The sequence below is a fragment of the Anguilla rostrata genome, chromosome 17 (genome assembly GCF_018555375.3).
Source record: "Anguilla rostrata isolate EN2019 chromosome 17, ASM1855537v3, whole genome shotgun sequence".
Lineage (NCBI taxonomy): Eukaryota > Metazoa > Chordata > Actinopteri > Anguilliformes > Anguillidae > Anguilla > Anguilla rostrata.
The window spans coordinates 121,284-135,846 of NC_057949.1; the positions used below are offsets into that span (position 1 = coordinate 121,284).

General features: G+C 40.1%; 1 protein-coding gene across 10 annotated transcripts in view; it reads right to left on the bottom strand.

The window, feature by feature from the left end:
- Positions 1-4,781, bottom strand: part of LOC135243908 (fas-binding factor 1 homolog) — an 82,831-nt gene extending 78,050 nt beyond the window's left edge. For 2 of the 10 annotated variants that reach the window (XM_064316041.1, XM_064316042.1), the window contains exon 1: positions 4,434-4,776. The gene's annotated coding sequence lies outside the window, so the exon portion shown is untranslated. Of the gene's footprint in view, positions 1-4,195; positions 4,391-4,433 lie in introns of those variants that run through there. The other 8 variants (XM_064316040.1, XM_064316035.1, XM_064316044.1 and 5 more) reach the window with 7 other exon arrangements.
- Positions 4,782-14,563: the final 9,782 nt, after the last annotated feature.

A 14,563-nucleotide genomic window follows, 5' to 3' on the forward strand; every position in this document is an offset into this window, starting at 1 on the left:
AGGACACTTCGACACGCCCAGGGCGGGGTTTGAACCAGCAACCCTCCGACTGCCAAACAATTGGTCTTACCTCCTGAGCTACGTCGCCCCAACCTGCCAATGACAATGATGGTGCACTTCTACACTGCCATCATTGAGTCCATCCTCACCTCCTCCATCACCATCTGGTACGCTGCTGCCACTGCCAAGGACAAGGGCAGACTGCAGCGTATCATTTGCGCTGCTGAGAGGGTGACTGGCAGCAAACTGCCATCCCTCCAGGACCTGCACACCTCCAGGGCCCTGAGGTGGGCAGAAAAGATTGTGGCCGACCCCTCCCACCCTGGACACAAACTCTTTCAAACACTCCCCTCCGACAGGAGGCTGCGGTCCATCAGGACCAAAACCTCACGACAAGAACAGTTTTTTCCCGACTGCAGCTGGCCTCATCAACAAGGCCCGGGACCCCCACTGACACTGTCTGTTATCCTGACCCCCACGGACACCAAACAGACAGCACCTGTAGTTATAACACTTTATCCCCTTGCACTATTGTTTATTGTTTACTGTTTACCGTTTGCACTATGTTTATGTTATGTTTATGGGCGACATAGCTCAGGAGGTAAGACCGATTGTCTGGCAGTCGGAGGGTTGCTGGTTCAAACCCCGCCCTGGGCATGTCGAAATGTCCTTGAGCAAGACACCTAACCCCTAACTGCTCTGGCGAATGAGAGGCATCAATTGTAAAGCGCTTTGGATAAAAGCGCTATATAAATGCAGTCCATTTACCATTTAACATGTTTATTTTATTTTATTTATCTTATTTTATGTTCACTGTTATGCACCACCTGACAAAAACAAATTCCTCGTATGTGTAAACCTACTTGGCAATAAAACCTGATTCTGATTCTGATTCTGATTTAAATCATACATATCGACAGCTTCTTGGTACTGTTATAATCATAAGATCGGCTAAATTATATGGGTACTAACAATGACATTATTTTTATTGTAAATATGACCATCTCAAAAGTAACATTTCTGAATTTGCTTATGTTTTGAAACTGTATTAAACACAAAGTGGGGTATTTGAGCTGCAGCTTGTTTTATGCGGAGAGGGGTTGTATCAGATAACGAAACTACAAACTATTCTAAGTGAAACAAACATTCTTAATGCAAAATGATGAAACAGTTGTGGCTATGATAGGCAGTTATAGCCTAGTTATAGGGCCACATGTGCGCCCAAGTGGAAAACATTAGCACACAAATGCATTCTAATTTGAGGATTGGCTCCTAAATTATTTTTCCAGTCAGTACACATCAATTTTCCAGAGCAAATGCACCTAAAATGGGAACACTGTAGAGCCCTGCATAGTCCCAGTTGAATTCACCTGAATGGGTGATGCATTTTCTTTTTCAACCTAGAGGTTGTAGTCATTTTAATTAAAAAGCCTTTATTTCTGTTCCAAAACCAATTAGTGTCACCCCAATGTATATTTTAGTTGCATACTGGGATCTGTCAATATTTTCAGAAAAGACTCAGTATAAACAAATATTTGAGGAACTTTTTTGTGTAATAATTTTTTGTGTAATTTCACCCACAGACAGGAAGGAAGGAAGCAGCGAGCAGGACAAACCCCTCACAAATCAAAATTTGTAACTTTAAATTGTGCACCCATTAACAAGTAACATTAGTTTACATTCCTTTTTGTGCTAAAATATGCAATAGATAAAGGGGCTTAAAGGGATGTTTCACTTGGGTATAAGAAGTCATTCTGAGGAGTTAACCAATTGTGTTTGCATCATGTGACTACTAACAACATCAGCTGTCCCTGTTGACTGTTAACAGCAGTGCCGTTTCTCCCAGTCGTCCGGCTCCCAGTTCACTCCCATTCATTTTTGCGACCTTGCCTACCACTGCAAGACTGCCTACCCCTAGCACCTCCCCCTCTTCGCACCTGCACTTCCAGAACACGTCTCCTGTCTGTTCTGATCCCACGATGGTGGAATGAACTCCCTGTGGAGGTCAGAACAGCTGAGAGTGTGAACAATTTAAAACGACGACTGAAGACCCACCTCTTCAGGCTGCACCTCTCTCCATCCCTCCCTTCCCCCCTGTAAATGACTAAACTTAGGGTTGTAACTAGGCAGCTGTTTCATAGGTTACTTAGTTGATGCGCCTGTCTTAACGACTACTTGTATTTTTATTTATTTTTATTTTTCCATAGATTGCGTTGTTGCCGTTCTCGTTGTTAGTGTTAATCAGTTTAACCATCAGGGTCCAAGTTGAACTATGCGGTTGTTCCCTGTACTTGGACCGGTACTTCTCTCTAGGGGTTTCGTCATACTTGTTCCTGGTTATGGTTATACACTTTGTTGTACGTCGCTCTGGATAAGAGCGTCTGCCAAATGCCTGTAATGTAATGTAATGTAAGACATACATGAAACTGGACCAATCAGATCGCCCACTGAAGGCATGCATGAAGCTGGACCACTGAGATCACTCAATGGAAGACATAGCTACATGAAGCTGGACCACTGAGATCAATCACTGGAAGACATACATGAAGCTGGACCACTGAGATCTCACACTGCAAGACATACATAATGGAAGCCACGCATGTATGGCAGGCCCTTTTAACATTTAATAGCTTCGCTTGACTAACCATAATTACATTTTAGATACTACAAATACATTTTGACCAGTCACATTTAGCCTACAACGTGACTAATCAGAATGATAATTCAAGATATATGCAATCATAAACTGAGAAGAACGATAATTAGAGATATCTGTAATTCCGTTTTGACTAGTCAAATTGATATTTTCAGATATCTGAATTTGAATTATTCCTAGTCAAATCTGCTGTGCCTGACGTGACTCTGATGCAAGCCTTCGCAATGGATAAAAGTCTTTATGCTTACTGGTCCAGGTTGATCTGACATGGCAGTCGCTGCGTTAGTAAGAATTAGGACCGTCTTACAACAATGATAACATGTTTGATATCTACTACTGCATTTTGACTAGTGAGAACGATAACTAAAAATATCTATAACTGTATTCCGACTAGTCAGAATGATAATTGAAGATATCTCCATAATAAGCTTGGCCTCCTTTCAAGAAATGCATAACTTCTTTGTAGATATCTTAAAAGGACTTGTGACAAGTAATAACTCAAATTCAAGATATCTACAATTGTATTTTGGCTGAAAATTTGTATTTTCTTCAGCCAAGGTGTATGTAAACTTTTGGCCTCAACTGAATACGGTCACACTATTAAATGCTAAAAGGATCTGCCACAGGCATGAACTCTACAGTGACATTAGCAACATACAAAAAGTACATAAACCACACAAAAACTGAATAAATCTCATGTCCTTACAAAACTGGACAACTTTGCTTAAACAAATTATGACAGATAGGCTGAATAAAAAAAAGTTATAGGGATACATTTACAACCTGGTACATTGTTGCTACTGTCCAACAACTGTTAACAGCGGGGTGAAGTGAGTTAAACGTCACAACTGGTAAACTCTGGGTATCATAGATTTTGTGCCGAGTTCAAATGCCACCTCCCGGAGTTAAACTCCGACTTCACGAGTTGACGAGGACCGGCCGAACACACCAGTAGTTAGGTTTTTTTAATACGTGCGCCCTTGTGATTATGTAATGAATCGAGCTCAAGGGTACATCGCTTAGGTAAAATAACTTTTTTCCGGATCTTACTTTTCTAGTAGACAATAAAACTCATAAAATAATACAACTCCGATAAAAAAAAACATTTAAAAAATAAAATAAACTAAATAAACCTGGGACCATTTAACGCTAGCACTCTCTTTTATCGACCCATTACACTCCACAAAATTACTTGTTATACCAAAGTGAAAAATCCCTTTAACGTTAGCTAGTTTCAATGTTCAGCGATATGCCCAGCTACGGTTCGAGATAGAGCTATATAGCTAGTGTTGGTCAATTCCTTCGACAGTCTCAATTTACTCGCAAAACAAATAATGCTATTACCAGCCTCTTAGAGTTAGATATCTGCAACACACAATTCGCTGAACACAACTAAGTTTACAAGAACTAGGTGAACTGCTAGCTTTTCTGTAACTTAGTCTAACTAATATATAGCAAGACTAGCTGGCTAGCTAACGTGAGCAGTTTCTTTGGAATAGTCTTCCAGATACATGTCACTTAAACAATTAATTCGCTTACCATACATTTTGAATGGATCTATAGCCAAAATAATCTTACTTCCAGAGCTATCTAGCTAGCTGGCTGATTTGAATAAATCACGTTAGAGCATCATTTTTTCACCATTGGAAGCAGACAAGATTGTGCAAAAAATCCGTACTGTACAATTATTAGCTAGCTACCATCTTACAAACTTCACGAAATAGCCTGTCCACTTCATCCCGTTAATTATATAATGTGAATATATATCAACATTTACCCATCCAGTTTAATTCATTGTTCTCCAAATGGTTTCAATGAAAAATAGTCCAGGTAAATTCAGTGAGAAGCCCACACAACCGTTAAGCGCCCGACCAGGGGCTAGCACCGTGAAGCTGTTGCTGACAACAATTGGAGACTTCCGGTTGTGGTATTTCAAAACAAAAGCTTGGTAAATGCTTCGTCGTTTTTCTTCTTGTAACAAATACAGTTGGATATAATTAGGGGTCCAAGCAGCGAAGCTGGTGGAACCCTATTGTATCTGTTAGGATTATTATTAGGGGTCCAAGCAGCGAAGCTGCTGGAACCCTAATGTATTTGTTAGGATTATTAGGGGTTCAAGCTAGGGGTGTGCAGAGACATCATTATCATTATCATTATCTGTATATGTATCTGTATCTGTTCAACCAACAAAATGATCTGTATCTGTATCTGTATTCGGATAGAAGACAGGAAGTGGGCGTGGTTTATACTGGAAGGCGCGTTAAATCAGGCAAATGTTGTATTTTCTAACTTAATATTCATTGGCAATGCAATGGCATACAATTAATTATGAAATATATTTCCACATCCTCATGCTGTACTTTTCATGTCTCTCTCTCTTTTTAGTTTTAACCAAATTAAGTTTTATGAACTGATCTGAAATCAGATTCCGAGTACTCGACCAATCAGAAATGTTCAGCGCTGCAAGCTCCACCCAAAAGGTTCCTGTACTTTCGGAAAGTACTACCCCCCGAGCAGGAACTTTTTGGGGGGTAAAATAAAGCCCCAGGAACTAAATTTAGACCCTAGTTCCTGCGGTGGAAACGCACTGAGTTCCTCAAAAGGTTCCTAGTTCCGGGGTAAAGTTCCTGCGGTGGAAACGCGGCTATAACTTCAAATCAAACTTGTAGAGCCGCGTTTCCACCGCAGGAACTTTACCCCGGAACTAGGAACCTTTTGAGGAACTCAGTGCGTTTCCACCGCAGGAACTAGGGTCTAAATTTAGTTCCGGGGGCTTTATTTTACCTCCCAAAAAGTTCCTGCTCGGGGGGTAGTACTTTCCGAAAGTACAGGAACCTTTTGGGTGGAGCTTGCAGCGCTGAACATTTCTGATTGGTCGAGTACTCGCAGCATTTTTTTGTGTTTATTTTCAGCCGCCGTGTTTAAAAATATGCAGCCGCAAACCAATTTATTTTCATAATAACTTCAAATCAAGCTTGTATGTTATGCGGCGCAGTAGCCTAGTTTTGGTTATAGCCTGCCAACATCTTGGAATTATAACGTGTGCTCTTCTGTTCTTTTCTTGCTTTAGTATTCGTTTTATAAATTTTTTTTTAAATAAAAAGCATTCGTGCTGGGACAGCATATTACGTACCAAAACATTTGGTTTAAAACGGATTAATTCGGTTGCTGAATATTTTCTTCCGGATTTTCTTTGTTAGCCTGTTGTGATTGACTCAAAACGTTTGATACAGTTATGTGAGGTATGCGGTAGTTTTGCATAATTCACATTGGTGATACAGTAAAAGCAAACTGGAAATCACCTTCCGCACTTTTTGTCAGGGTAAAATAACAGGTTAATTCTAGTAATCATCTCTTTAGCTTTTTCAGATTGCCGTAATTTTACTCTGCCATTCTTCAATTCCACAAAAAGACCAGGAAGACTAATTTATGGTGCATGGTTTGCATCTGGAGGGCACACTTCACTGCTCGGCTAGCAGTAACTTCGAAGGAAAGCAAACGGTGGCTGTACCACTGCTAATTTAAATTTTCACGCAAGTCCGAGTTTTTGTTCTATTCTTGTCATTTTGCGATTAGCCTATATGGAATTGACGATGAGAAAGTAATCAAACAGCAAATTGTTTACAACGTGTGCATGTTTTCTGCTGTTGTTGCCAGTTATATTGGAAATGTGAATGCATTCTGTTGCCTCGGATGTCAAGACATGAAAGTGAATGTTCGCATAAAAACATAATGAATGTGTTTGAGAGGATATATAAAACAGTTACAATCTGACTATTGGCCTGTTATATCCTATTTGTTGCATAACAACCGTCCAAGTTCAACTACCAATGACAATTTTGCTTGACAGTGGTAAAATATGCCCAAACGGATGCAGAAGAATATTTCAATTCCAGGTGATTAAATTTATAAAAATCGATAAAAACAAAAGTAACCATATATAGTCATTGTTGGTATATTGTTGTATATAAGTGGAATAAACCCCTCCGGGCTGTCCCGGTTATTAGAAAATAATGTAGGCTATTTCAGTGGTAGTATGGGGTTACAGAAGAAATCATAGGACAGATGGACTAACGACAACGTCGCTTTTTCATACGTCAGTGGGCTAATTTGCCTAATCTTTGTGGGACTTTAGACCGCGGTGGAAACGCAGACAACCATGGGCTGAAGGAACCTTTTAGTTCCTTGAAAAGTAGTTCTTGGGACTAAAAGTTCCGGGTACTTCTGGTGGAAACGCGGCTCATGTTACATCTTAAACGGATGAAGACTGACTGAAATACAAAGTAAAATGTCTGGTTTTTTTCAATATTTCGACTGGGTTTTTTAAATGGAGAAAATTAACACGTAGCCTACAGCTAAAAACTACAGGTTCTAAGCTTGATTTTGATGTATAGGTTGCGGGGGTTTGAAAGAAATCCAGCTGCCACACCAGGCTTGTGTCTCGCTAGCTCCCCACACCTCCTGCTCAATGCGAGACTTTCCCTGAGTGATAGCCGGGAACGATCAGCTCTCAGCCCGCTGCCTGCTGTGAACTGACTCGGTGGGGGCGACTACAGAATATAGCGATCACTTTTCAATAATGTGTAGTAAATGAAACGACTAGTTCGTGAAATCAAAATCCTATGTTGCAAACTGAATGGGAATTTTTATCTAGTGGCCATCCACAATGATATGAATCGATTTGAAGAAACATAATGGCTGATGCATGGAACTTATTTATTAAACGTTTTGCAGCGCAGTGGCTCAAAGTTTGCTGGTGTGTGTATCTGGTGTGAATCCAAATAATAACGAGCAACTTCGGGTAGAAGACATATCTGTTTCCATCGCATTATTCGTGCTTTCCCAAATACAGTATTTGGATTCGGATACATCCCTAGTCCAAGCTGCGAAACTGGTGGAACCCTGTTGTATCTGTTAAGATTATTAAGGGTCCAAGCAGCAAAGCTGGTGGAACCCTATTGTATCTGTTAGGATTATTAGGGGTCCAAGCAGTGAAGCTGGTGGAACCCTATTGTATCTGTTAGGATTATTATTATTATTATTATTATTATTATTATTATTATTATTATTATTATTATTATTATTATTATTAGGGGTCCAACCAGCGAAGCTGGTGGAACCATATTGTATCTGTTAGGATTATTATTAGGGGTCCAAGCAGCGAAGCTGGTGGAACCCTATTGAATCTGTTAGGATTATTAGAGGTCAAAGCAGCGAAGCTTAATTTGAAGACCGTATTGGGTGAGTTTGTTTAGTCTTTGAATCTATCATTATGCTGAGAAATAGCTAAACCATTTTATTGATAGGTTCTGAGTTTCTGTGCAAACGCGTGAAAACACGCTGGTATAATGAAACAATGACGGTAATACATATATAGTCCACTTCATTCCGTTGCTACCATAACATAACAGACTATCTTGTGTCTACAGCTGCAGTTTCTCACTGCAATTACTAATATTGAATATAAACAAAAGACGCAATTTATGCTGTACTCTGCCAATGTCTAAATAAATAATACGGTACTCTGAGCATAGGAAGCAGTTAGCATGGATGGCGAGTTGATATTTTGTTATTTGTTACTAAAAGTTTGTTAGTAAAAGCTTTTTGAGAGGATGAATCATTACTTTTCTTTGGCATGGATCCATTTGAAGACAATATCGGGTGAGTTCGTTTAGTCTTTCAATCCGTCATTATGCTGAGAGAAATCGTATTCTCAATTTAATCTCTAAATTGACTGTAAGCTTAGGGTCGTAACTAGGTAGTTGTTTCGTAGGTGACTTAGTCTTAACTCGTCTTAACTATTGCTTGTATTTTAGCATAGACTGCGTCGTTGCTGTTCTTGTTTGTGTTAGTGTTAATCAGTTTAACCTACAGGGTCCAAGTTGAACTATGCGGTTGTTCCCTACACTTGGAGCGGTACTTCTCTCTAGGGTTTTTGACACACTTGTTCCTTGTTCATGATTATACACTTTGTTGTACATTGCTCTGGATAAGAGCGTCTGCCAAATGCCTGTAATGTAATGTAATGTAATATTCCGTAGCAACAAGATAAACCCGACATTAGCCCTAACATATGCCAATAGAGCAGTGAAAACCCTGCTCACTGAATAACGAAATAAACGAGACAAAGTTTTTTAAAATTATACCATGTCATTCTACAGTCAATATTTGGGACTAAACATTGAATAAATATACAATCTTACCATTGGTTTTACGCGTAGAGATGTCCCTTTTGTGACTGAATGCGCATATATTGTCTTGGACAATCCGTTTGTGAAATAGACGCGCATTTGAGATTCCTGGGTCAGTTACCTTCAAAAATAGCTGTGAGTAATACCACACCTGTTGCTTACGGCCTTGTCGCCCTTTTTAGTACAATTTGTCTTAATTTAACAATTCATTTATTCAGTAGGTGTGAGTATAAGCTTTCTAACGATGTATAACATGTCTGATTTTGCATTTGGAATAGCGTTTTATAGGTCAGCGTAACCGAAAATTTTCTCATCTTCCAATGTCTAAATAAATAAAACGGTAGGCTGCTCTGCACACAGCACGCAGGTCGCGAGTTGATATTTCGTCTTTTGTTCCGTTTTTTCTCAATGTTGTATTTAATATTTGAAATGTGTATTTATGTGTTATTATTCTATCTGTCTCTGAGGCGCTCTGAAATGTGCACTCTCAGTTCACTATCAACTCATTTGCATATCTGATTGCTGCAAAAACTAAAAATTGTTATCCAATGAAAGGGGGTGTAAATTTAATCTGCAGGCCAATATCTTTAAGATTTTACAGTCATTTCTATGAAATCACGTTCCCAGCAATTGTTGCTGGTGTTTTAGTGTAGCCCAGGCATGCATTGCTATACACTATCAGCTCAGTACTGGCTCATTTGCATATCTGATTACAGAAAAAAAAGAGGTTACCAAATGAAAGGGGCTATATATTTAATCTACAGACCCATAAAAATGTTAGTTTTTGCAGTAATCAGGAATGCAAATGAGCTGGTGCTAGGACAGTGTCTAGCAATGCATGCCCAGGCAACACTAAAATACCAGCAACAATTGTTGCTTTCATGCAATATACTGAAATAGAAGTAGATATCAGATGGGTGGAGCTGAAATAAACATGAATGGAAAGTGGGAGGACAAATTCAGGTTTACTCCTGTACTATAGCATTGATGAGAAGTGAGAGGTAAACTGGAGATGATAATTAAAAAAGTGCTGTACATTGCTGAATGCAAATACATAATACATAACATAACCTAAATATTAAAAGGTTATTTTAGCTATCATACATCATCATAATTTTTAAAATATAAAATACTAAGTTAAATTGCAGGTTTTATTTAAACCAGCCAAATAGCAGGCTTGTAGCTTAGCGACTGTGTACAAACTGTATCGGAAATGTATTTAAATAAAGGTAAGTCTCTATGAAAGCGCAGAAAATGGTTACTGCGATGTTCTTCTTCGGGATTATTGAACACTATTAATGTTAGTTTGGAGCTTTTATTTTGGTAGAATAAGGGAGAAAGACCGAAAGTTATGTACTAAGGAATCAAACTTCTGGTGGAGTTTCCCTACATTTGCAAATAAAAGCACATTTTAGTAATTTAAAAACAGCATCTGATGAAAAACATATTTTCAACACACAAAAATGCCAAGTTACTCACATATAGCCTATAAAGAATTTTCTGTAAGTCATTCATTCAAACTGGCAAAATCTAGGCCTGCCATTAAAAGTATTGATATCAAAGTTACAAGACACAATACTGACTATCTTACCTCACACAGATTAAACAAGCCATATTTCAAAGCAATGCTACCCAATGTTTCCAAAATTAAAGATATTTAATAGCCATATTTAACAGTGCAGATTTGCATCAGTCAAACAGGCTTCAAAAACATACACACTAGATGCACAATATAGACAAGCTTTGCAGACACACACACCTGGAGACCCAGCAACGCCAGACGCACACACTCCTCATTGAAAAAGGAAACATCTTGTCCAGCTTTGATTATTAATTCTGATTACAATGTGTCCTATAAAGTGTTGTTCTTTCTTTCTATGTCATGTGCTCTCTTACATTTGTGGATTGTTGCCCTTCAACATTAACTAGTTTTCTTTGAAAAACGGACAAATCTTGCTCTAGGAACATATCCTGCCAGATTAATATGTAAGTCAAGGCAAAATTTCCAATTCACTAATTGTAACAATTGGAGGAACTTCACTCTTCCTTTCTCACTTAGTGTGCTATGTTATTAAAAAGACATGTGACCTTTTATCAATGAGTAAAATTCCTTTATTGAACGCAATGCAAACGTCTCCTTTCCACACACTGCAATTCCTCACTTGGCGTGAATTCACACCTAACCCAACATTCATTTAAACCGAAGCTACTCCAAAGCACACCTTATAACAACCATACCTGGAACATTCTTAACAATTTAATTACTATCACATTTGAAATTTCCTGTGATCACTGTCTGAATCTAGTTTCTCCACCTAGGATACTGGGAAGGTGGGCAGAGCAAATTCTTTAAGAGGCAGAGGCTACATTGTTTTCACATTCCCTTTCTGTTTGGCTGGACTGTTCCACAGACACCAGTGTCTGCAGGTCAGCAGGTGGTGTAAAAGTAGTGTAGGGCTGCTGTACCAAATATCCACAGAGAGTTCAGCCCTTCCCCAGATAAAGACCCAGCATTGTCATCATCACCTGATATACTTTAGTAATATTTGTGCAATTAATACTTGATTTTACGCATTTTTCTGAAAAAGGCAAGCACATTTGGATTCAAACCATTTTTGATTAGGGACTTTTCATATTTTCATTAAAACATGACAGGGTTGTAAAAATAGAAGGCGAGAAATTGAAAATAAAAGGGACTTGGCATTTAAATTTTGAAATTGTCAGAAAGTGCATGCATTAAATTGAAAACGAAAAACATGCATGTTTTTTGCATGTTTAATTTTGTTTAGCTCACTTTTTTCTCTTATACTGAAATTTTATAGGTGACAGTGTAGCACAGTGGGTAAGGAACTAGGCTTGTGACCAAAAGGTCATAGGTTCAATTCCTGGGTAGGACACTGTTGTAACTGTCAGGAGTTGCACACGCTAGCTCCTGCCACCCAACAGTAACCAGGTTTCTCTTTTCCCATAGGAACCCACCCACCACAAGGAAACCAGGACGAGGTAAGTAAAAGGCAAATTCTTTATTTCATTATACAATTAGTACAAGTAGGGTACACCACAATCTCGCACTAACCCCTGCCCTTACTGCGCCCCCATCCCACCCCCCCCCCCACCCAACCCCACCCCATCCCTACACCCTGCTACCCGCCGATGGCCCCCCTTCCCTCTCACGGAGTCCCAGCACAGGTAAGAGCACACTCCCCTCGCACAGCCCACACACACATAGGCCACTGCAGGTTTTCCCCTCACACGTGTTCACTCCACACACCAATTAGTGTTCCCCAATCTGGCTCCCCTGCACACGGTCCCGCTCCGGGAAGGGGGACTTCACTCAGTTGTCTAGGGGGAAAATTACCAATGCAAAACAAGGGGTTCTCACACACACTCCACACCTCTCACTCCCACACACATACACCACAAACACACAGTAAATAACAAAAGAAAGAAAGATGGGATGTAGTCTGGCCCACGCCTCTATGCCTCTCCTACATTCCAAAAAATAAAAACCAAACCACAATGAAAACACGCTGCCTCCCGCTCCTTCTGGGCTGCCTCCCAGGACACTATGCTGCATGCTGTACTCCTACCTGGTCTCAGAGACCACCATGTGAGGATCTCGCTGCACCCCGCACTGCTCAGGAGGGAGCAGGCATTGGTTCCAGTCCTGGTCCGCTTTGGGCTATGTCCCGGATTGCACCGCCGTACCCCGCACTCTGGCCCGGTCCCGAATGTTGGTACTGCCAAGCTGGAGACTTGCTGCGTTCACCACCCTCGTCAGGGCCAACGCAACATCGCCCCTCACAGGACCAGTGCGGTGTCTCTCCTCGTAGGGCCGGTGCAGTGTCTCTCACAGGGTCAGTACCCGGGCCGGCCTGTGGCATAAATGCTCTATGTGGTTGTTTAGGGCCACACGATCCGATGTTTATGTAAGGTAAATAATGTTGTTACCTTATGCATCCCCTATCGCGGAACTAGCGGCCTAAATTTAAAATGTAATGGCAACAGAACATTTCAGAATAATGTAATCGCACAGGACAAAGAAAGCAAAAATAAAGGTGAAATAGGTTTCCTTGTGAAAGGATTTTACTAATAAAGGTGAAAAACCAAAGCTAAAATCCTCTCACAAAGAAACCCATTCATTCATCCGGCATTTCTCTTCCGTTCTACCTCTTAACTCCCCTCTTTATAACCACACAAACCACTAATTACATAAGGGAATCAGCTGCGCCGCTCTCCCCGCCAGTGCAGCCTGCAATCAGCCCATTACCCCGGTGTGCATTCCACATGCGGATCCCAATTAACTAATTCCCCCGTGATACCAGCACAGCGAAACCAGCTGCTTGTCAGGCTCACCTCCTGACATACCCTTGAGCAAGGTACTTAACCTGAATTGCTTCAGTATATGTAAATGTATACAATGTAATAAAATAAATAAATGCTATGTAAAAAAAGTTGGTCACCCTGGATAAGAGCGTCTGCTAAATGCCTGTAATGTAATTTTATGGCCATTTTGTGTAACTGCCTTACATGAAATAAATTTTTCCTAAATTTATTCTATATATTGCTCTGTATTTTAACCACTAATATTATCAGTGGAACCGGTGTGGGGATATGCATAGTGGAAACATTCACAAATGTAATAACATGATTGAACATGACTGAGCTGCTTCATTGTTCAGTTTTGCCATGATCACAGTGTGACATACCTTCATTTCAAAACATTGGACCTCGGTCACAAAACATGCGTATGATCATACACTGTGTGTGCCATTCATCATTTTTTTCTTATCTCTTTTCATTCATGGCTGTTTCCTTATGCTAATCACATAAACAGGATTGCACAGAATTTACAGTCAGCATTCATCACCTCATACACCTGGGATATGTACAAAAACAAAGGTCTGCACTTCTGTCATGAATCTCACCTTGGTTTTTCATAGGAACATTTTTAAGAGCAAAAGTAAGAATAATTTAAGAAAAGTTTTGTGAATGAGGCCCAGTGTTTTAACAATGTTCACACTGCGCACTGCAGCCCAGAATACTGGCAAGCTAAGACTTTGAGCATATACTGTACACACAGTTTGCGTACTTCTGTATGAAGTAGTTTAAGCAATTTTCGATGAAACCATCCAAAATTTGTGAGTAACTGTGACAAGTGAGTGCCACCCCTCCTGGTTAAAAACACACTCACGGGAGACAACCGTTTTCGTAATTAGCACTGCCGTGCTATTTTATTCAAACTCTCGTCTTTTCCAGACAATTCTTAAACTCAACACGGTTTCGTAGCCGTCTTGTCATCGACGTTCCTTCTCTTCTCCGGCTTCCGGTCTCGCTTTTAAAAACCCCAGGCTCACTGTTGAAAGCAATCAGAGGCAATCAGCGCAATTAACCAATTGACAATTATCGGCGCTGATTACCTCCAGCTGACAGTTGTGACGAAGGATCCAAGAGCCGCTCCTCTCACACTCTCTCTCTCTGCAGCCAACGCTCAAATCACGCCCACCCCACCACAGTAACCATGGCATTATATTTGGAAAGAGATATTAACGCGTCATCTGCATTAATAGTTAACCCTTTAGACAACGGCGACTGCTGAGCTGAAAATTGGTGGGGTGCAAAACTTTCCTTTAAACTAATCATTGATCTCGACCTGTTTTCATTCATTTTCCTTTATTATCAAGCGTGCCAACGATCGGACTAATCAAATGGCAAG